This window comes from Lissotriton vulgaris, unplaced genomic scaffold, assembly GCF_964263255.1.
Source record: "Lissotriton vulgaris unplaced genomic scaffold, aLisVul1.2 SCAFFOLD_2145, whole genome shotgun sequence".
Classification (NCBI taxonomy): Eukaryota; Metazoa; Chordata; class Amphibia; order Caudata; family Salamandridae; genus Lissotriton; species Lissotriton vulgaris.
In genome coordinates, this window is record NW_028255453.1 from 148,111 (window position 1) to 169,674 (window position 21,564).

Sequence of the window (21,564 nt, forward strand, 5' to 3'; positions counted from 1 at the left end):
CGATTACTACTGCCGGGTACTAAACCCATACGCACACGGCCACTGCAGGTGGCCATAGCCCGCACCTGTATGATGAGAATACATCGTATGTCTGGGACGCGGCTGCTGTACTCGCCCCTACTGCCTCTAGTGGGGTTTCCAAAAGGAGACACATACTACACAACGGGCGCCCTCCAGGCATGGACGGATCTGGCGGTCACAGAGATGGAATCATTCTTTGAAGAGGGACAGCTGAAGACATATGCCCAAATGATGGAACAGTATGATCTCCCACCCGGGCAATTTCTAATGCATAGGCAAATTTTAGATAGCAGCCGTAGATACTGGAATCCTAACACAGGGGAACCTCCAGCACACCCAGTAATTCACACAATACTACACAAGGGAGTGAGGTGCCATTTGGTTACTTGGCTTTACAAGGCAGTGCGCAAACTAATCCTTCCATCCCTTCAGCCCCTACGTCAAAAGTGGGAAACGGACATAGGGAGGGTAGTCCATGATAAAGAATGGAACACAGCTCTGGAATACCCCAAAAAAGTCTCAAGAAAAGCGAGAGTCCGGAACATACAGTTAAATATCCTCCACAGAGCTTACCTCACACCGCACCGCCTTCATCAATTCTTCCCAGATACACACTTTGCATGCCCCCGCTGTCAAGCCCCAGCAGCAGACTTCAAACACATGATTTGGGACTGCCCCACACATATAGGCTTTTGGGACCGGGTTCATCGGTCACTCACAGCAATTACCAACATCACAACAATATCCACATGGGAGGCATATGCGCTCGGGATTTTCAGCAGGCGGAAAACCGAGAAAGTACAATGTCGTTTCATGTCCCTAGCCATCCTATTGGCGAAAAGGGGAATTGCCATGTACTGGAGATCCCCTACGGGACCTCCGGAAGCAGCCTGGATAGGTGCCATGATCAAATGGGGAAAAGCTGAGGAAGAGACACATCGGGAGGAAGAATTGAAGGGAGTCCGCAAACACCCTATTTCTTTGGAATGGGCACAACTAATGCACGAATTTACACAGACAACGAACCCGCCGGAGACACCCATAGCCTCACAGGCCAAGGCCCAGCCGGATGTTCCGGCATCCCCTATTTTAGAGGAAGCACAACAACGCCCGCCACCCCGAGCCCAACCTGGAGTGGAACCCACACAGAATGGCCACCCCTTGACAGAGTAAGGATCACCACAACGACTCGAATCCTCGACCCCCTCCACACCACACGCGCTGCCGCAGCCCCGCACCTCGCCGCAGCTGAAGGACAGCCCACCAAGGCTCAGTTGGAAAGGGGTACTCCACCAGAGTTTTTTTTGGGGGGGGAAGGCATTTTGAAAAACAAGACAGGACCACAACATGAGATGCACATTACATTGAACCCGTCAAGTACGCGATAATGCGCTGGAAGGGAGGTGTCAACTGTCCCCGACAGGTCTTAATTATAAGGTGCACAACACGGCCGATACAGGCATAGGACGTATGTAAACACGGACCAAACAGTACAACAACGGTCGGACAATGCAATGCTTATGTAGAAGAATGTTTATCTGGTGATTATTGTTGTTGTGTATTCACAGCATAGCACTAATGTACTGAACCATAACTGTCATAATGAATGCTAAAACCCAATCAACAAACCTAAACAAAAGAATGACTGTTTGACCGGCCCGAGAGGCCAGCCAAACAGTCATTGTGCACTAGGGAGTGGGCTAACCCTTCCTCCCCTGCTCTGAGAGCAGAGCAGCCCCACCCGTACCACAACGCTGCACGGCAGAAACAAATACAACGATAATCTCAAGTTATTATCAATGTATTTGTTCTTTCTTTCATTGCTTTGCAGCAGTGGGGCAACGCCCCTCTGCCTTAGCGGAGGAGCCGCCACTGCCTGTCCTCCCATATCCAATCAAACATGTCTCAATGCACTTCAACATTTGACAGCCCTTGGGACCCTTTTGCTGAACTCATCCTCAACAGAGGTCTACTTTACCTCCTCTTCTGCTACCATCACCTCACGTAACTCTCTCCTGGTCCTGGTGCCTCCTCGTACCTTGTCCTCCTCTTCTGCTACCATCACCTCACGTAACTCTCTCCTGGTCCCGGTGCCTCCTCGTACCTTGTCCTCCTCTTCTGCTACCATCACCTCACGTAACTCTCTCCTGGTCCTCGTCCCTCCTCGTACCTTGTCCTCCTCTTCTGCTACCATCACCTCACGTAACTCTCTCCTGGTCCTGGTGCCTCCTCGTACCTTGTCCTCCTCTTCTGCTACCATCATCTCACGTAACTCTCTCCTGGTCCTCATCCCTCCTCGTACCTTGTCCTCCTCTTCTGCTACCATCACCTCACGTAACTCTCTCCTGGTCCTGGTGCCTCCTCGTACCTTGTCCTCCTCTTCTGCTACCATCACCTCACGTAACTCTCTCCTGGTCCTGGTGCCTCCTCGTACCTTGTCCTCCTCTTCTGCTACCATCACCTCACGTAACTCTCTCCTGGTCCTGGTGCCTCCTCGTACCTTGTCCTCCTCTTCTGCTACCATCAACTCACGTAACTCTCTCCTGGTCCTGGTCCCTCCTCGTACCTTGTCCTCCTCTTCTGCTACCATCACCTCACGTAACTCTCTCCTGGTCCTGGTGCCTCCTCGTACCTTGTCCTCCTCTTCTGCTACCATCACCTCACGTAACTCTCTCCTGGTCCTGGTGCCTCCTCGTACCTTGTCCTCCTCTTCTGCTACCATCACCTCACGTAACTCTCTCCTGGTCCTGGTGCCTCCTCGTACCTTGTCCTCCTCTTCTGCTACCATCACCTCACGTAACTCTCTCCTGGTCCTGGTGCCTCCTCGTACCTTGTCCTCCTCTTCTGCTACCATCACCTCACGTAACTCTCTCCTGGTCCTGGTGCCTCCTCGTACCTTGTCCTCCTCTTCTGCTGCCATCACCTCACGTAACTCTCTCCTGGTCCTCGTCCCTCCTCGTACCTTGTCCTCCTCTTCTGCTGCCATCACCTCACGTAACTCTCTCCTGGTCCTCGTCCCTCCTCGTACCTTGTCCTCCTCTTCTGCTGCCATCACCTCACGTAACTCTCTCCTGGTCCTCGTCCCTCCTCGTACCTTGTCCTCCTCTTCTGCTGCCATCACCTCACGTAACTCTCTCCTGGTCCCCGTCTCTCCTCGTACCTTGTCCTCCTCTTCTGCTGCCATCACCTCACGTAACTCTCTCCTGGTCCCCGTCCCTCCTCGTACCTTGTCCTCCTCTTCTGCTGCCATCACCTCACGTAACTCTCTCCTGGTCCCCGTCCCTCCTCGTACCTTGTCCTCCTCTTCTGCTGCCATCACCTCACGTAACTCTCTCCTGGTCCCCGTCCCTCCTCGTACCTTGTCCTCCTCTTCTGCTACCATCACCTCACGCAACTCTCTCCTGGTCCCCGTCTCTCCTCGTACCTTGTCCTCCTCTTCTGCTACCATCACCTCACGCAACTCTCTCCTGGTCCTCGTCCCTCCTCGTACCTTGACCTCCTCTTCTGCTACCATCACCTCACGCAACTCTCTCCTGGTCCTGGTGCCTCCTCGTACCTTGTCCTCCTCTTCTGCTACCATCACCTCACGTCACTCTCTCCTGGTCCTCGTGCCTCCTCGTACCTTGTCCTCCTCTTCTGCTACCATCACCTCACGTCACTCTCTCCTGGTCCTCGTCCCTCCTCGTACCTTGACCTCCTCTTCTGCTACCATCACCTCACGTCACTCTCTCCTGGTCCTCGTCCCTCCTCGTACCTTGTCCTCCTCTTCTGCTACCATCACCTCACGTAACTCTCTCCTGGTCCCCGTCCCTCCTCGTACCTTGTCCTCCTCTTCTGCTACCATCACCTCACGTAACTCTCTCCTGGTCCCGGTGCCTCCTCGTACCTTGACCTCCTCTTCTGCTACCATCACCTCACGTAACTCTCTCCTGGTCCCGGTCCCTCCTCGTACCTTGACCTCCTCTTCTGCTACCATCACCTCACGTAACTCTCTCCTGGTCCCCGTCCCTCCTCGTACCTTGTCCTCCTCTTCTGCTACCATCACCTCACGAAACTCTCTCCTGGTCCCCGTCCCTCCTCGTACCTTGTCCTCCTCTTCTGCTACCATCACCTCACGTAACTCTCTCCTGGTCCCCGTCCCTCCTCGTACCTTGTCCTCCTCTTCTGCTACCATCACCTCACGTAACTCTCTCCTGGTCCCCGTCCCTCCTCGTACCTTGTCCTCCTCTTCTGCTACCATCACCTCACGTAACTCTCTCCTGGCCCTCGTCCCTCCTCGTACCTTGTCCTCCTCTTCTGCTACCATCACCTCACGTAACTCTCTCCTGGCCCTCGTCCCTCCTCGTACCTTGTCCTCCTCTTCTGCTACCATCACCTCACGTAACTCTCTCCTGGCCCTCGTCCCTCCTCGTACCGTGTCCTCCTCTTCTGCTACCATCACCTCACGTAACTCTCTCCTGATCCTCGTCCCTCCTCGTACCTTGTCCTCCTCTTCTGCTACCATCACCTCACGTAACTCTCTCCTGGTCCCTCCTCGTACCTTGTCCTCCTCTTCTGCTATCATCACCTCACGTAACTCTCTCCTGGTCCTGGTCCCTCCTCGTACCTTGTCCTCCTCTTCTGCTACCATCACCTCACGTAACCCTCTCCTGGTCCTGGTCCCTCCTCGTACCTTGTCCTCCTCTTCTGCTACCATCACCTCATGTAACTCTCTCCTGGTCCCCGTCCCTCCTCGTACCTTGTCCTCCTCTTCTGCTATCATCACTTCACGTAACTCTCTCCTGGTCCTCGTTCCTCCTCGTACCTTGTCCTCCTCTTCTGCTACCATCATTTCACGTAACTCTCTCCTGGTCCTCGTCCCTCCTCGTACCTTGACCTCCTCTTCTGCTATCATCACCTCACGTAACTCTCTCCTGGTCCTCGTCCCTCCTCGTACCTTTACCTCCTCTTCTGCTATCATCACCTCACGTAACTCTCTCCTGGTCCTCGTCCCTCCTCGTACCTTGTCCTCCTCTTCTGCTACCATCACCTCACGTAACTCTCTCCTGGTCCTGGTGCCTCCTCGTACCTTGTCCTCCTCTTCTGCTATCATCACCTCACGTAACTCTCTCCTGGTCCTCGTCCCTCCTCGTACCTTGTCCTCCTCTTCTGCTATCATCACCTCACGTAACTCTCTCCTGGTCCTGGTCCCTCCTCGTACCTTGTCCTCCTCTTCTGCTACCATCACCTCACGTAACTCTCTCCTGGTCCTGGTGCCTCCTCGTACCTTGTCCTCCTCTTCTGCTATCATCACCTCACGTAACTCTCTCCTGGTCCTGGTGCCTCCTCGTACCTTGTCCTCCTCTTCTGCTACCATCACCTCATGTAACTCTCTCCTGGTCCTCGTCCCTCCTCGTACCTTGTCCTCCTCTTCTGCTACCATCACCTCACGTACCTCTCTCCTGGTCCTCGTCCCTCCTCGTACCTTGTCCTCCTCTTCTGCTACCATCACCTCACGTAACTCTCTCCTGGTCCTCGTCCCTCCTCGTACCTTGACCTCCTCTTCTGCTATCATCACCTCACGTAACTCTCTCCTGGTCCTGGTGCATCCTCGTACCTTGTCCTCTTCTTATGCTACCATCACCTCACGTAACTCTCTCCTGGTCCTGGTGCCTCCTCGTACCTTGTCCTCCTCTTCTGCTATCATCACCTCACGTAACTCTCTCCTGGTCCTGGTGCCTCCTCGTACCTTGTCCTCCTCTTCTGCTACCATCATTTCACGTAACTCTCTCCTGGTCCTCGTCCCTCCTCGTACCTTGTCCTCCTCTTCTGCTACCATCACCTCACGTAACTCTCTCCTGGTCCTCGTCCCTCCTCGTACCTTGTCCTCCTCTTCTGCTACCATCACCTCACGTAACTCTCTCCTGGTCCTGGTGCCTCCTCGTACCTTGTCCTCCTCTTCTGCTACCATCACCTCACGTACCTCTCTCCTGGTCCTCGTCCCTCCTCGTACCTTGTCCTCCTCTTCTGCTACCATCACCTCACGTAACTCTCTCCTGGTCCTCGTCCCTCCTCGTACCTTGTCCTCCTCTTCTGCTACCATCACCTCACGTAACTCTCTCCTGGTCCTGGTGCCTCCTCGTACCTTGTCCTCCTCTTCTGCTACCATCACCTCACGTAACTCTCTCCTGGTCCTGGTGCCTCCTCGTACCTTGTCCTCCTCTTCTGCTACCATCACCTCACGTACCTCTCTCCTGGTCCTCGTCCCTCCTCGTACCTTGTCCTCCTCTTCTGCTACCATCACCTCACGTAACTCTCTCCTGGTCCTCGTCCCTCCTCGTACCTTGTCCTCCTCTTCTGCTACCATCACCTCACGTAACTCTCTCCTGGTCCTGGTGCCTCCTCGTACCTTGTCCTCCTCTTCTGCTACCATCACCTCACGTAACTCTCTCCTGGTCCTCGTCCCTCCTCGTACCGTGTCCTCCTCTTCTGCTACCATCACCTCACGTAACTCTCTCCTGGTCCTCGTCCCTCCTCGTACCTTGCCCTCCTCTTCTGCTACCATCACCTCACGTAACTCTCTCCTGGTCCTGGTCCCTCCTCGTACCTTGTCCTCCTCTTCTGCTATCATCACCTCACGTAACTCTCTCCTGGTCCTCGTCCCTCCTCGTACCTTGTCCTCCTCTTCTGCTACCATCACCTCACGTAACTCTCTCCTGGTTCTCGTCCCTCCTCGTACCTTGACCTCCTCTTCTGCTACCATCACCTCACGTAACTCTCTCCTGGTCCTCGTCCCTCCTCGTACCTTGTCCTCCTCTTCTGCTACCATCACCTCACGTAACTCTCTCCTGGTCCTCGTCCCTCCTCGTACCTTGTCCTCCTCTTCTGCTACCATCACCTCACGTAACTCTCTCCTGGTCCCCGTCTCTCCTCGTACCTTGTCCTCCTCTTCTGCTTCCATCACCTCACGTAACTCTCTCCTGGTCCTCGTCCCTCCTCGTACCTTGTCCTCCTCTTCTGCTACCATCACCTCACGTAACTCTCTCCTGGTCCTCGTCCCTCCTCGTACCTTGACCTCCTCTTCTGCTACAATCACCTCACGTAACTCTCTCCTGGTCCCCGTCCCTCCTCGTACCTTGACCTCCTCTTCTGCTACCATCACCTCACGTAACTCTCTCCTGGTCCCCGTCTCTCCTGCCTATCAGTTTAGGTACCACATTTACCCTTTTGTTTGATGCTTCTGATCGAAATTACATTCCACTCATTTCAAATAAATAATAAAACATGCATTGTCATTTAGGAGGTGAAACGGCACGGCCGATCTGCAACACGAATAGCAACATAAGCTTGGAGCGAATATGGCTGGGGCAACTGTCCAGGAGGGTCATTGTACAGATGTGCAGATGGTCAGGCACATCATTCAGTCGCTGTGTTTTACCTATAGTCTTGATTCCGTTCCTCATTTACCGAGTCCTACATTTGTGTCTGCTTGGGGTTGCATAGTGTAACACTTTGTTTTGTCGTTAAGCTTTGTGTGGTACCCTATGGTGTGATGCTACGAAGGGTGGTGAGTCTTAAACTAAAGTTCTATGTTGTAGTAGCGTGTGAAACATTGTGAGATGGTACTTTAGACAGAGAGGTCATACGTGGGATGGTGCGTTGGAGCATGGTGTTGTTTGTTGCGCTACAGTGTAATATAATGTGTTGCCTTATCACACCATAGTGCACCAGATGCACCACAACATATGTTCTTGTGTGGAGTATGAACCAGCAGGGTGTAGAATGCTGTCTGGAGCAGTAAATGAACTGTTGTATGTAAAAGAAGGAATAGTTATATATACTGTACCAGGCATACTGGTATCTTATCTATAAAAAGATCCTTATTAAGCCAGATATGGCCATGAAAGAAAAAACAAGACATAAGAAAAGCAAGCAAGTAATACAAATAAATATGAAAAATCATACAAAAGCCATAAAGTGCAATTTGCAGTTAAAGGAAAATGCTACTTACCAGTATGCATCTGTTCTTGGCATGTAGAGCTGCAGAGTTGTACACTATGCATAGATCGCCATCGCCATCTGGTGTTGGACTCGGATGTTTGCATGTTGTTTTTGTCATCGAAGAAGTCTTGTAGTCATGAGGTTGGTGACTCCTCCTACGGTCGAAAGTGTGCATGGGCTGCGGCTCCATCGTAAGATTGTTTTGCCAGTAGGGTTAGATGGAGAAGTGAGAAATAGAAAGGTGTAAATGCGTGATGTATCTAATTCAGATAATACTGGATCAGATAAAGGTAGGAGGAGGGTGGGCGTGTACAACTCTGCAGCTCTACATGCCAAGAACAGATGTATACAGGTAAGTAGCATTTTCCGTTCGAGGCATATGAGCTGCAGATTGTACACTATGCATAGACTATATAGCAGTATCCTGCTTACCGGTGGCTACCTGTATCCGTTGCAGTAGTTTGAAAAAGTGCTTTTAATACATCCTGGCCCACACTAGCTTGTTGTTTTGCATGCACATCTACACAATAGTGTTTTGTGAAGGTGTGTGGCGTGGCCCAAGTTGCTGCTTTGCATATGTCATCTAGGGGAATGTTCCGTAAGAATGCCATAGATGCGTGTAGAATGAGCTCTAGGGGGAATGGTTAACGTGCGTTTGGCTTTAAGGTAGCATATTTGTATGCATTTTACAATCCACCTTGCAATTCCTGTCTTGGCTATAGGATTGCCTTTATGAGGTGGGGAGAATGCTACGAAAAGCTGTTTGGTTTTCATGCGCACTATCACCGAAAGGAGGAGTCACCTTACCTCGTGACTGGAAAGACTTCTTCAAAGAAAAACAACTTGCAAACATCCGGACTCAACACAAGATGGCAGGAGTATGCAAAGCATGTGCATCTACAGCATACATGCCCCGAACAGAGGATTAATGGCCCCAAACCCCTGCCGTGGTATCTTGTCATGTTGTGGCTGAGTGTGCCATGTGATGTGGCAGGCTATAGTGCTTGGTGTGATTTGGTCATTTTTGACAAGAACGGTTTGATTTTGATCTTTGTTTTTGGGATCGTGTGAAATAGTGCGGTACCTACTGTATGATGTAAATAAATTACATTGCTAATATACTATAAGGATGTGGGGTGAGTGTTATTAGGGCCAAAGTCTTGTTGATTATATGCGGTCTGGGAGGTCACTACTGACTAGGGCAGGTTAGCAGCTGCACAGGCCTTGGGCATTGATCCTATTGAGGATAATATGTGACGGGCACTGGTGACTGGAGCTGGCTAGCAACAACGCTAGCCTCTGGTATTCATTACAGGCAGGGTAACAATACATGTCAATATTGACTGGAACTGGTTGGCAGTAGAGTTGACCTCTGGTTTTGAATATTTGCAGGATTTATGGTACAGGGGTCACTACTGACTGGGGGGGCCAATACTGATTGAAGCTGGTTAGTATGATCACTAGTCCCAAGGCGCTACTAATGACTCAAGTTGGCTAGAATGATAACAGGTCCCAGGGGCCAGTACTAACAGGAGCTGGCTAGTAGGCTTACATACAGGCCCAAGGGGCCACTACTGACTGGAGTTACTTAGCAGGATAATAGTTCTCAGGGAGCCAATACTGACTGAAGCTGGTTAGTATGATCACTAGTCCCAAGGTGCTACTAATCACTCAAGTTGGCTAGAATGATAACAGGTCCCAGGGGCCAGTACTAACAGGAGCTGGCTAGTAGGCTTACATACAGGTCCAAGGGGCCACTACTGACTGGAGCTGGCTAAAAGAATAACAGGCCCAAGGGTGGTGGGGGTGCGAGTGGCACCAGAGACCATAGTTGGCTAGAAGCATTGACAACCTTTGGTGTTGATTAAATACAGGATTCCAGGTCACAGGAGGCACTGCTGAATACAGCTGGCTAGCAGCAGTGGTGGCCTCTAGGAAGAAGGAATTGAGAAAGCATAACTGGATATACTGGTTTCTTTAATGCCGATAATTGGTTACACATGAATGCCACAACATGCATTGATATATTACATTACCAAATTACAATAGTCTGTTCGCCTTAATACGCCTGCAAAGTTACATGATTCTATTAGGGCTCAGAACCATTTTATTTAGTGATGTCCATCTGCACACTTTCCTGCATCTTGTAGTCAATTGAATATTGACAAACAGAAGTGTTATTTCCAGAAACAGTGAATTCTGCTGCTTGTCTGTGTATCTTTTATCTGCACCTCACGAACTCCTCACATTCCTCTCGAGAGAAGATCCTGCCTCCTACTCATTAGTGTTGTTTCAGTAACTGTTTCTATCACGTGTTCATGTTTCATTGACTTGTATTAGGAGAAAAGTGCATAAAAATACATTGTGTAGCATTAGCATTATATACTCCAACTTGCTTTAGGGTGGATGCTCTCGTCCATTGCAAAGACAATTGTCACTTGTTAGTTTGCTTGGCCTTTTGCTATTTTTGCATTCAATTTATGATAGATTTGTTGGCCTCCCGATGTGTTGTGTTTTATTTTACATATCATAAGAGATGACGGTCCAGTATACCCATTCTTCATATAAATCACCTCACAGTATACTGTTCTGGAGGTTCAGTCCCACAGACATTATCTCTAACTGAACGCCCTAGGAAGCATGTGCTTTTCAAACCAGTTGCCCTCTGATGCAGCGTCCTCGCTATTGGATAAGTCAGTTTGTCTTGAATTTTATGAGGGTTACCGTATCTAGTGCACTCTGTTAGACAGTGCTCACCTGTGGAAGTAAGATGTTCATAGGCACCTTATCACCTACGCACAGTGCAGGGCGTTGAGTTACAGAGCTCCTCACGCTGTAGAGAAGATTAGGTCACATTTACCCATTTTCCCATATTGGGTCCTGATGAAATGCCAACAGATTGCTCCATGACTACACAAGGTATGAAAAACGTTGACCTGAATTATAGACCCCAGCTTACCAGCAGGTCCATAGGTGATCAACACCTTCACACAGTGATAGGGGCCATTAGTTATTCAATTTCTCTGCCACTGTTTTTAATCTCAACATGGACCAGGAAGATCACATTAACTATATTGTGGCAACTGGTCGATAGATGATCTTATATTCAGACTTTCACCAATCTCACATCTTATGACACAACATCCTCTGTCCTACTATGCGAGAAAGTGCCCTCTAGTGGTGCCCGCCAGGCATTGTAGCGCCGGCCTGGTGAGGAGTATAGCTCAATGATGAAGCATGTCACCTTTAGGTGAGTGAACGCAACTTGTCTTAAAAGCACATGCTTCCTAGGGTGTCTGCGTTCAGTTACAGATAATGTCTCTGGGACTGAACCTCCGAAACAGTATACTGTGATTTGACTGTTTTATTTTAACAAATGTACATAGCAGTTATTGGCCCTTCCTTGTTTCACAAACATGATCGGATACCTGCCTCGGAGCGCACTTCTTACAGACGAGTATGGGGTTATCATGTTGCTGCTACAAGGTCCTTACCTGTGCGAGTTATCGGGAACGATGCAGGGGCAGACCCAAACCAGGCACACGAGGAGATCAATGACAAATACTGAAGAATTAACAGAGCTTCCAAGCTGGTGACCATTACTTAATTGACCTTGAAAATAAAAGACACGTTTTTAGTATTCTGGTGACTCATGACCATAAAAAACAAAGGTTATAAATTCAATATTGTGTCAAATACTTAAAAAATGGAACTGGGTGTGCTGAATCGGATGTTGTCCCAGGTCATGTGTGACACCTTCCACCACTATTGCTTATGGGACTTGTAGTTTTGTTTTTCTCATTAAAAGGATGGGCTCTAAAGTCCCAGTGTTCTAAGCGATGTTGGTCAAAATCAGAGGCCTGAAGGAGGGTGAAGCATGACATGGCTCTGCTAAGCAGTGAGATGACTGACAGTTCCCCAGCCCTTCCATTCTTTGACCTACAGAGGCTCGTTGGCCGTTCATATTTTTTTGCAACGACAAAGAAACTTTTATTGCAGCTTCTGTCACCTGAAAAGATAAAACGCCTGTGCGTGTTTCATTAACTACTGACAAACATGAACAAACAAGAACATGAGTTTCTGGAAAACTATCAAGCACCCAATCAGAATCAGCCGCCCTTCACACCCAGGAATTCTTGAGGCTTTGGAGAGGGTGAACTGCACGTGGTATAAGAGGAACACTACATGACTCAAAGTTCACTTCTCAGGGATGTACTGAAATGCCAGCCTCATAACACACTTAGCCAGCTCTTCGCCTCCTCCTCCTCAAACTGTTGACCAGCTATCAGGGCAAATGAGCCTGCAGCAAAGCATCGCTGGCTTGGTTCCACACCGGACCAGGCAAGGTGGTCAACTCCATACTCCTCCGAGTCAGCAAGCACTCTGGTCGAGCCAGTCCTAACCCCACATGAATGTTCCCCATCACAACTATTTTAATGGTACTAAGTTATGTTTCTGCCAAATGTATGAGTCAAAAATTGAAAGGTTTTACTATGAAGTGCTGAAAGAGAAATCATGAAGTTTTTCAATATTTCTGAGTCTGCCACAGTACACAGGACCATTATTTATCTACAGCAGCAAATCATGTATGCACTCTGTAGAAAGCATGTTTGAATGAAACATGGAATGCATTGCAGCCAAAGATCTGTGGTGCAACATCATAGCAGAGTACAAGATAACTTGTGCTATTATTCCAGCAGAACAAAATGCCATTCCTAATGTGTAAGTCATTTTAAAGACGGTGCCAGGAAATGTATGGTCAGTGTTGTTCTTCTGCCCGTTAAACGACAATCTCCATTAATGTGTCAGGAAATAAAATACTATGAGAAATCCTACTCTATGGCAGGGTGCTGCCTGCCACTATATTGCAGGTTACTTCCAACATAATCTGATTTATACCTACATACTCCAGGGTGCTGCCAGCTATCGGGTCTGCAGACAGCAGTCTGGAGCCACTCAGGAAGGAGGTAAGCTCTTCATTTCATCTTAATCCCTGCGCCGAACAGATAGACGTTGCCCATCATAGACTGTGATGTGTGCTGGGTGATGCCTGGCACCATATTATCATTGGCGGGAGGATGAAGCTCTGATAGGAGCTACTACAGAGAAACAGGACCACAGTTTGCCACAGAGCAACAACTGCACAGAAGCTGAAGAAAGAACTCTGAAACAGCAAACCTCCTACACCCTGGAGATTCTCCAGGATAAGCAAATGATGGTAATGAAATGCAAACTGCAGCAATAAGGTCACACACTACAACATCTTTCCCTTTAAACCAAAGGTAACAGCCAACAAGAAAAAACTAAACAAAAAGCATCACAACTAGAAAATGCATTTTCAAATGCTGCAAAAGAGGAACAGTTAATACAAATGAAAAACATTAATCTTTGTTGGTACCTTAGTAATGTGCTTACTTCTTGGTTTCACTCCATCTGCAGCAATAACGCTCTGAAAGGAGAAAATACTGCTATGAGTCTCAGAGTCTTCAGTATTACTGGTCTCAGTCACGAAGACTGCGGTGTCGGAAGATAACTTTCTCTTATTTGGCTTTATAGATCCACCAGTCACGCCATCGCTTTTAGCAGACACGCTACTGTCGGCAGCATCATAACTTCAGCCAGACCAGCAATTCGGATATCAGCACTCATATTGGTTGAATATTCAACAAGCACGGTCTCGGCTTATCAAGCAGCACAAAAGTATCGGGTCTCACAACCATACCCAGAGCCACAGCTAGCTCTGCCGCCACTTGAGCACACCCACACACCTCAGCACTTAAGCACCAGTCCCAGGGGAGACCATCTGTGAAGTCCTTGTTAACTTGCACCACTCCTGGGTCTGCAGAAGCAGCATCATGGACAGCGTCTAACACCGCTGCCACAAACATTCATCAACATCCAAATCCTCGTCACCCAAACTACCCAAAAATGGCTTCCTAGATAAGCAGCCAGCCCTGTAGTGTCTGTCTCTGTGCACTAATTTGATGCCAAACTTGTAGTTTTAAAAACAGCCTTTGTTACATTACAGGGGCCTTACGGACACGATTATTGGGCATTCTGCAGATTAAAACATCACCCTCTTAGCTTGCAATAATGTCCATGTTTCGCCAAACACTGGCAGCATGGAAGAATGGCAACAACTGTTGTCGCACTTGAGTTTGATTTTTAAAGTCACGCCCCAATGGGCGTATGCGCGCTAAGCATTGTGGTTCGTGCAGTTCAGCCTTTTCACAACCATAGTGAATGCCGCTTATACTTCCCAAAATTCAATTGTTAGAAAAGTTAATTAAGCAGCTTTTGTAGATGATGTTAAGCTCTGCATTATTTTTCGCCTCACCCCAAACGGACACGCCGTTTCACACTCACCTTTCAAGTTTCTGGGCGCGGACCTGCATGTTTGCAGTGGGACGCCTTCCTGGCCGGAGCAGGCCATATATATTCCACATGAAGGTGCTCAAAAGTGAAGGGGCCACACACAACGTCGCTTTATCCTTTTATTGGGCAGACTGCAGATTAAAACACCATCCTCTTAGCTTGCAATGTTGTCCATGTTTCGCCAAACGCATTTTGGGTAAGTACCCTTGACTTCTGTGTGTGCTGCTGTCTGCCATTAAAAGGTTAAATTGGAAGATTGGGCTCTTATCGCCCATTAGCACTCCTCAACACTGACTACAAAGTTTTTGCATCACTATTGGCAAGGCGTCTATCTCCCGCAGTGAAAACATTGGTACACTCTGACCAAAACGGGTTTGTTCCAGCCCGGTGCACTTCTCTTAATATTCGTAGATTTTTTAGGATACAGCAATATGCGACGCATAGTTAGCCTAGGTCGGGTTGCTTAGTTCTTGACCTGGAGAAAGCCTTTGACTCTCTGGAATGGCCTTATCTGGCGGCAGTCTTAGGCAAATTTGAACTGGGAGATCACTTTTTAAATATGGTTTGCCTATTGTACCAGCGCCCCAATGTCCGAGTCCCCATTGGTAGGTTGATCTCGGACCCAATCAGGGTGAGACGTGGGACACGCCAGGGCTGTCCCTTGTTTCCGTTGCTATTCTCCCTAGCAATGGAGCCACTGGTGATGATGCTCCGAGGAGATGGGGAGGCATGAGGCATTCCGTTAGGGGATGGGCTACATACTATTTCCCTGTGCGCGGATGACCTATTATTATATCTTCGGAATATCACTGCGATCCCGACGTCCATTGCAGATATACTGAGAGCTTTTGAGGAAATGTCTGGACTCCGGGTTAACTGGACCAAGTCGGAGATGTATCCCTTCAGCGCTGCCACAGCAGAGGAAGCTGTGATCTTAAATGGCTCACCTCCCACATGGTACCCCACCACGTTTAGATACCTTGGGATCTTTGTATATCGGATGCCTGACGACCTGTTTGAGGGTAACCTGATGAGAGCAATCTCGGCACTCCGGGCTCAGTTGCGCTTCTGGAAGACACTTCTCCTAAACGTTATGAGTCGTAATGCGCTGTTGAAAATTATTGTGTTGCCTAAGCTGCTGTATTATTTTTCAAATCTCCCGCTCTATGTTCCGACCAAGCTATCGAGAGTTAGAATAGCTCCTCCGGGATTTCATATGGCATAACGGGAGGCCGCGAGTGGCTCTGTGAAAATTGCATGCTCACACTGGTTGGGGAGGACTGGCTGTCCCTAATGTGGAACTGTATTATTTGGCTGCCCAACTCCAATGGGCAACAAAATGGCTTGCTGGTCAGAATCTGGAGGACACGGCGGCCATGGCACGGCCCTGGACCCACTCTCAGATCTGCCATCTGTTTCACCCCGTTGCAAAACTTCCAAGGCCAAAACAACTACATCTCGGATTAGCAATAATATGTTATAGGAGAAGCTTATATATCACCCATGCGACCCTCCATATGCCCCTATATTTCCGCTGCTCGGTACGCGATGTGACAGGCTGGGTACATCAGAAACAGCTCTGATGATCTGGCACGCTGCGGGTTTGACCACGCTGGGTGATCTTTGCAGCGACGGTGGGCTATTGCCGTTTGCGAATCTAGCTGAAGACGCTGAGTTGCCGGCAGGTCAATTCCTTTTACATGCCTCCATTTTGAAAGCACTATCAGCTGTCTGGGGGGACTTAACGGTGGAACCACCGACACACTTGCTATTTCAATACCTGCATGTAATGGGGGAAGGCTCCCATGTGGTGCACTGGTTAGTGGAAGCGCTCCTCATGCACACACTCAAGCCCATGTTGCGACTTCGTGTTAGTTGGGAAACAGATAGAGGTCGGCCATGGACTGATAAGGAATGGGATGCTGTGTTAGCAAGCTCCAGGCACATACCAAGAAACTCCAGATTCAAACTTATACAGACGTTTATCATCCAGATGGCGTATCTCTCGCCTGATAAGATAAATAGATATTTCCACATTGCCACCTCTGCATGTCCACGCTGCTAACAACCAGAGGTGGATTTACTACACATGCTTTGGGCCTGCCCATCCCGGCAGCAATATTGGCGGGGGTAGTTACTACACTATCCTTATGCACGCCCTTACCGCTGTCTTGGGAGATTTGCCTTTTAGGACTCTATGCCAGATCAAAACACAATAAAATCACCTCAAGTTTCCGGGATCTGGGTTTAATCGCGGCAAAAAGACTAATAACCAAAAAATGGAAACATGCGTAGAGATGGTTGGCTGGAAAAGTTCACTTGTAACATGGGCACAGGTGGAGAGCACGGCGCTACACAGGGAGGAAACGGCAGGGCTTCGTAAATACCCTATAGCGCAGGACTGGGTCTCTATGCTAGCTGCCCTTCGAAGCGGTGCCGCGGTGAACGATGAAGGTGTGCAACCTGTTGATCTGCAATAGACATGATAGTACCCAGTGTCATGATTACAGGACGATGTTGTGCCCAGACATGCAGACAATCACGTATTCATAAGATCCCTGGTACATCAGTAGTAACCATCAATGTCCGGCACACTTTTGGGAGGGGAGGTGCTAGCCGTTGTCTTTATGGCTGTACTTAGGCACATGCCTTTGTTTAGCCCCTGCATAGGCGATCCATAAGATAATAAGGTGCAGATAATTAATCATTATGCTCAGAAATGAAACGGCGACCCGACTTATATAGTATAGATGGCAGTTAGTAGTATTGTATGTTTCAGTTTTGATTATATGCTTATTAGATGTACAGGTCTTATTGGTATCCATGAGTGACTACCTACTGCAAAATGCCAATCTATATTATTTCCCTTATATTGTTGTTCAAGTCCGAACAACAGGTTATTTTTCTGTGTTAGGATAGAATGTACATCAGATATTGTAGTACTGGCCCCGATAAGATATGTAATGATCATGCTATGTATGGCCTTGTTTCTGATTCATAGACCATGAAGTAGCAGCACCGGCGAGTAATAGCACAATGAGGTTTTTCCATATGTGTCCAACATAATGCATGTATCTGGCAGCAGGACTGCAGTGTTGGTTTTATGTTCTTATTGTTGACACTTGCACTATTGAATGTCACAGGGGTTATATAATTTTGCGGTGGGCAACAGAAAGTACTGTATAAAACTATGATGCCAGTTATGATAAAATCAGAAAATACCAATAAAGATATTTAAACAAAAATAAGCAAATAATAAGGCCACCTTCATCCGGACCCGCAGATTATCACACCAAAAGTTCTCAAACACCCTGGGAAGACCTGGAAAAAACATGTATGGAAAAGTCCATCGGTTACTTGCCCAAGGCGACACAAACTCTTTATAAATAGACATTGATTGGACCGAACACATGCAAAGTGTGATACAGTACACACGCGCCACCTTATACCCAGAAAAGATAGTGTCATCAAACATCAAGGTCATCCTAGTGTGTTCATCCTATAAGGCTCACTAAGGCACAAAATAAAACACAAATTGTTAATCTGTGCCACCATAATCCCTAGAGTTATAAAAAAGCAAAGTGGGGAAACCCAAGAGCTTACTCCATTTGTCCTCAGATACTCACTGTAATGTATCATGTATCAAAGAGCACACTGCTCATCACTTAAAGGTTAGTGTGCCCCAATACTCTGTAAACGTTCAAAGGTCTGCCTGGTTCCTAGCAGGGAGAAGAGCGCACTGCTCATCACTTAAAGGTTAGTGTGCCCCAATACTCTGTAAACGTTCAAAGGTCTGCCTGGTTCCTAGCAGGGAGAAGAGCGCACTGCTCATCACTTAAAGGTTAGTGTGCCCCAATACTCTGTAAACGGTTAAAGGTCTGCCTGGTTCCTAGCAGGGAGAAGAGCGCACTGCTCATCACTTAAAGGTTAGTGTGCCCCAATACTCTGTAAACGTTCAAAGGTCTGCCTGGTTCCTAGCAGGGAGAAGAGCGCACTGCTCATCACTTAAAGGTTAGTGTGCCCCAATACTCTGTAAACGTTCAAAGGTCTGCCTGGTTCCTAGCAGGGAGAAGAGCACACTGCTCATCACTTAAAGGTTAGTGTGCCCCAATACTCTGTAAACGTTCAAAGGTCTGCCTGGTTCCTAGCAGGGAGAAGAGCACACTGCTCATCACTTAAAGGTTAGTGTGGCCCAATACTCTGTAAACGTTCAAAGGTCTGCCTGGTTCCTAGCAGGGAGAAGAGCACACTGCTCATCACTTAAAGGTTAGTGTGCCCCAATACTCTGTAAACGTTCAAAGGTCTGCCTGGTTCCTAGCAGGGAGAAGAGCACACTGCTCATCACTTAAAGGTTAGTGTGCCCCAATACTCTGTAAACGTTCAAAAGGTCTGCCTGGTTCCTAGCAGGGAGAAAGAGGTGATCTAATACGGTCAGATCATTTTAAAACAAGAGACCTTATAACCCATCTCACCCATCAATAGACAGCTTTCTTACCAACAATATTATGTTTCTTTTCCCATAGTTCCTTTGATATGAATTTGGCACCTACGGAACACCCTGTCGTACCATCGGGTTTCCGCCTAGAAATCGACAATTTTTCCGAGGGTTTTATTAGACTAAGGCATCCTTTTATAGAGTGGTTAAAAGGATTCTCATTTAAGGACTTAGGGCAGGACAAAATACCTTGAATAAATGGAGGTACTCCCAACAGGAAGATCTTCTAAGAATAGCGTCTCTGTGTACACACACAGCCGGAGGTCCAGAATCTTGGCTCCTTTTGTAACTTAGTTTTGATACTGTCAAAGAAAATAAAAATAAAAGAGGAGGAAAGTAATATCTAACCAAGCTTGGGACCCAGTCGCATACCAAAATACACTAAGATCTAGGACTCAGGCATTTAAATGTAAACCAGCCCTTCAGATAATCCTATATGTCTACTACTCCTATAGCAAAACTGAATCAATAATAATGTTTGTCATCCCGCTGTCTCAAACTGCATAGTGGTTAACACATCCAGCAGGTATGTCGTAGAGTGGTTACCCATATTAAACCACCAAATAGGTGGCAGTGTTTGATAACATCCTCAAGACTCTGGTATGTTTCTTATACGGAACATGTCCCACGGGTTTTAAAAGGCAAGCTAGTAATATCTGCCCTCCATGCTGGTAGTGATTTGTGACAGTTTACTATCCTCTGCTAGACTGTACATACGGGCTGGACTCCCATAGATTTTGCCCCTGTCGAACCACTTCCCATTTTTTTATTCATACAACACATTTGTCTGTTTTACTTCTGACTGCCTCCAAGTTACACGGAGCATTCATGAACCCCCCCCCAAAAAATACAATACCGAAACTGACTGGATAACCCACTTCAAAAACTCACCTTCAATAACGACTTGTGTCTCATCCAAAATAGCGTGGCAGATCTGAGGTCTGAAGGGGGCAGATCTGGGTTCTGAAGGGGGCAGATCTGGGGTTTGAGGGGGGCAGATCTGGGGTCTGAAGGGGGGCAGATCTGGGGTCTGAAGGGGGGCAGATCTGGGGTCTGAGGGGCAAATCTGGGGTCTAGGGGCAGGTGGAGATCTAGGGGGGCAGTTCTGGGGGGTCTGAAGATTGAGGTGTCTGCCCACCAGACAGGGTTCCTTCCTCCTCTGCAGCAGGCTGGACACATCAGTCGAGTCCGGAAGTGATGTCAGCACCGCTGCTGGTGCTGTCTCTGCCACCGCTGACCCGGAAGAGGAAACCCTTCTTCTCCCAACCCACGTGCAGTTCAGGTGGGTTCATCTGCAGGAGAGGTGCGCCCTCTTGTGGCCGCTGACGGAACCGCCGTATCCAGGCACCGGCAGGGAAACAAGCATTGGCGCGTGTAAAGACAAAGACATGGGTGTTTTTAAGACACTCACACTCCAAGGACAGGCCTCACCCTTGCCTGGTGTGCTCTTGAGGAGTCTCAGATTCAGCCCCTCATGCCAGCTCTGCCCCCTCCCTCAGTGAAATACCAGCAATGTGTTCATTTTTTTAAACTTCCGCAAAGGAACATACATGACATACAGGAGGTCAGCGGCGGCAGAGACAGCAGTAGCAGCGCTGCTGACATCACTTCCGGCCTCTCCTGGTGTGTCCAGCCTGCTGAAGAGGAGGAAGGAGCCCTGTCTGTCTGGGCAGTTACCTTCATCTTCAGACCCCACAGACCCCCCAGAACTGCCCCCTCAGATCTCCCCCTGCCCCCCAGACTCCAGATTTGCCCCTCAGACCCCAGATCTGCCCCCCTCAGACTCCAGATCTACACCCCCTCAGAACCCAGATCTGCCCCCCTTCAGAACCCTGATCTGCCCTCTCAGACCCCAGATCTGCCCCCCCAGACCCCAGATCTGCCCCCCTTCAGACTCCAGATCTGCCCCCCTCAGATCCCAGATCTGCCCCCCCCCCCCTCAGACCCCCGATCTCCCCCCCCTCAGACCCCCGATCTCCCCCCCCCTCAGACCCCCGATCTCCCCCTGCCCCCCAGACCCCAGATCTGCCCCCCTTCAGACTCCAGATCTGCCCCCCTCAGATCCCAGATCTGCCCCCCCCCCCTCAGACCCCGATCTCCCCCCCCCTCAGACCCCAGATCTGCCCCCTTCAGAACCCTGATCTGCCCCCTCAGACCCCAGATCTGCCCCCCAGACCCCAGATCTGCCCCCCTTCAGACTCCAGATCTGCCCCCCTCAGATCCCAGATCTGCCCCCCCCCTCAGACCCCCGATCTCCCCCCCCTCAGACCCCCGATCTCCCCCCCCCCCTCAGACCCCAGATCTGCCCCCTTCAGACCCTAGATCTACCCCCTTCAGACCCCAGATCTGCCACGCTATTTTGGATGAGACACAAGTGGTTGTTGAAGGTGAGTTTGGGACGTGGGTTATCCAGTCAGTTTCGGTATCGCATTTTTTGGGGGGTTTCATGAATGCTCCGTGTAACTTGGAGTAATCATTAACAACGACAGAGGCTGTCCAGTACCCCTGAACCAGGGACAAATTATAGTAACACCAAACAAAAGGTTCAGGTACACAATTTCAAAAGCAAGCTACAAATTAAAACTAATAGTTTTAATTTGTAGCTTGCTTTTGAAATTGTGTCCGTGTAACTTGGAGGCAGTCAGAGGTAGAACAGGCAAGTGTGTTGTATGAATAAAAAAATGGGAAGTGGT

At 48.9% G+C, this 21,564-nt stretch overlaps 2 long non-coding RNA genes across 2 annotated transcripts in view; both read right to left on the reverse strand.

Moving 5' to 3' along the window:
* The window catches only part of LOC147659117 (uncharacterized), a 61,451-nt gene extending 49,844 nt beyond the window's left edge, over positions 1-11,607 (reverse strand). The window contains exon 1 of the long non-coding RNA XR_015307315.1: positions 11,496-11,607. This is a non-coding gene — a long non-coding RNA (uncharacterized LOC147659117). The remainder of the gene's footprint in view (positions 1-11,495) is intronic.
* Positions 11,608-13,397: 1,790 nt separating this feature from the next.
* LOC147659118 (uncharacterized) lies at positions 13,398-19,850 on the reverse strand. Its single transcript, XR_015307316.1, has 3 exons — positions 19,763-19,850; positions 19,061-19,173; positions 13,398-13,450 (listed from the first exon to the last, which is right to left on the reverse strand). It is a non-coding gene; the product is annotated as an uncharacterized LOC147659118 (long non-coding RNA).
* Between the last annotated feature and the right edge of the window lie 1,714 nt (positions 19,851-21,564).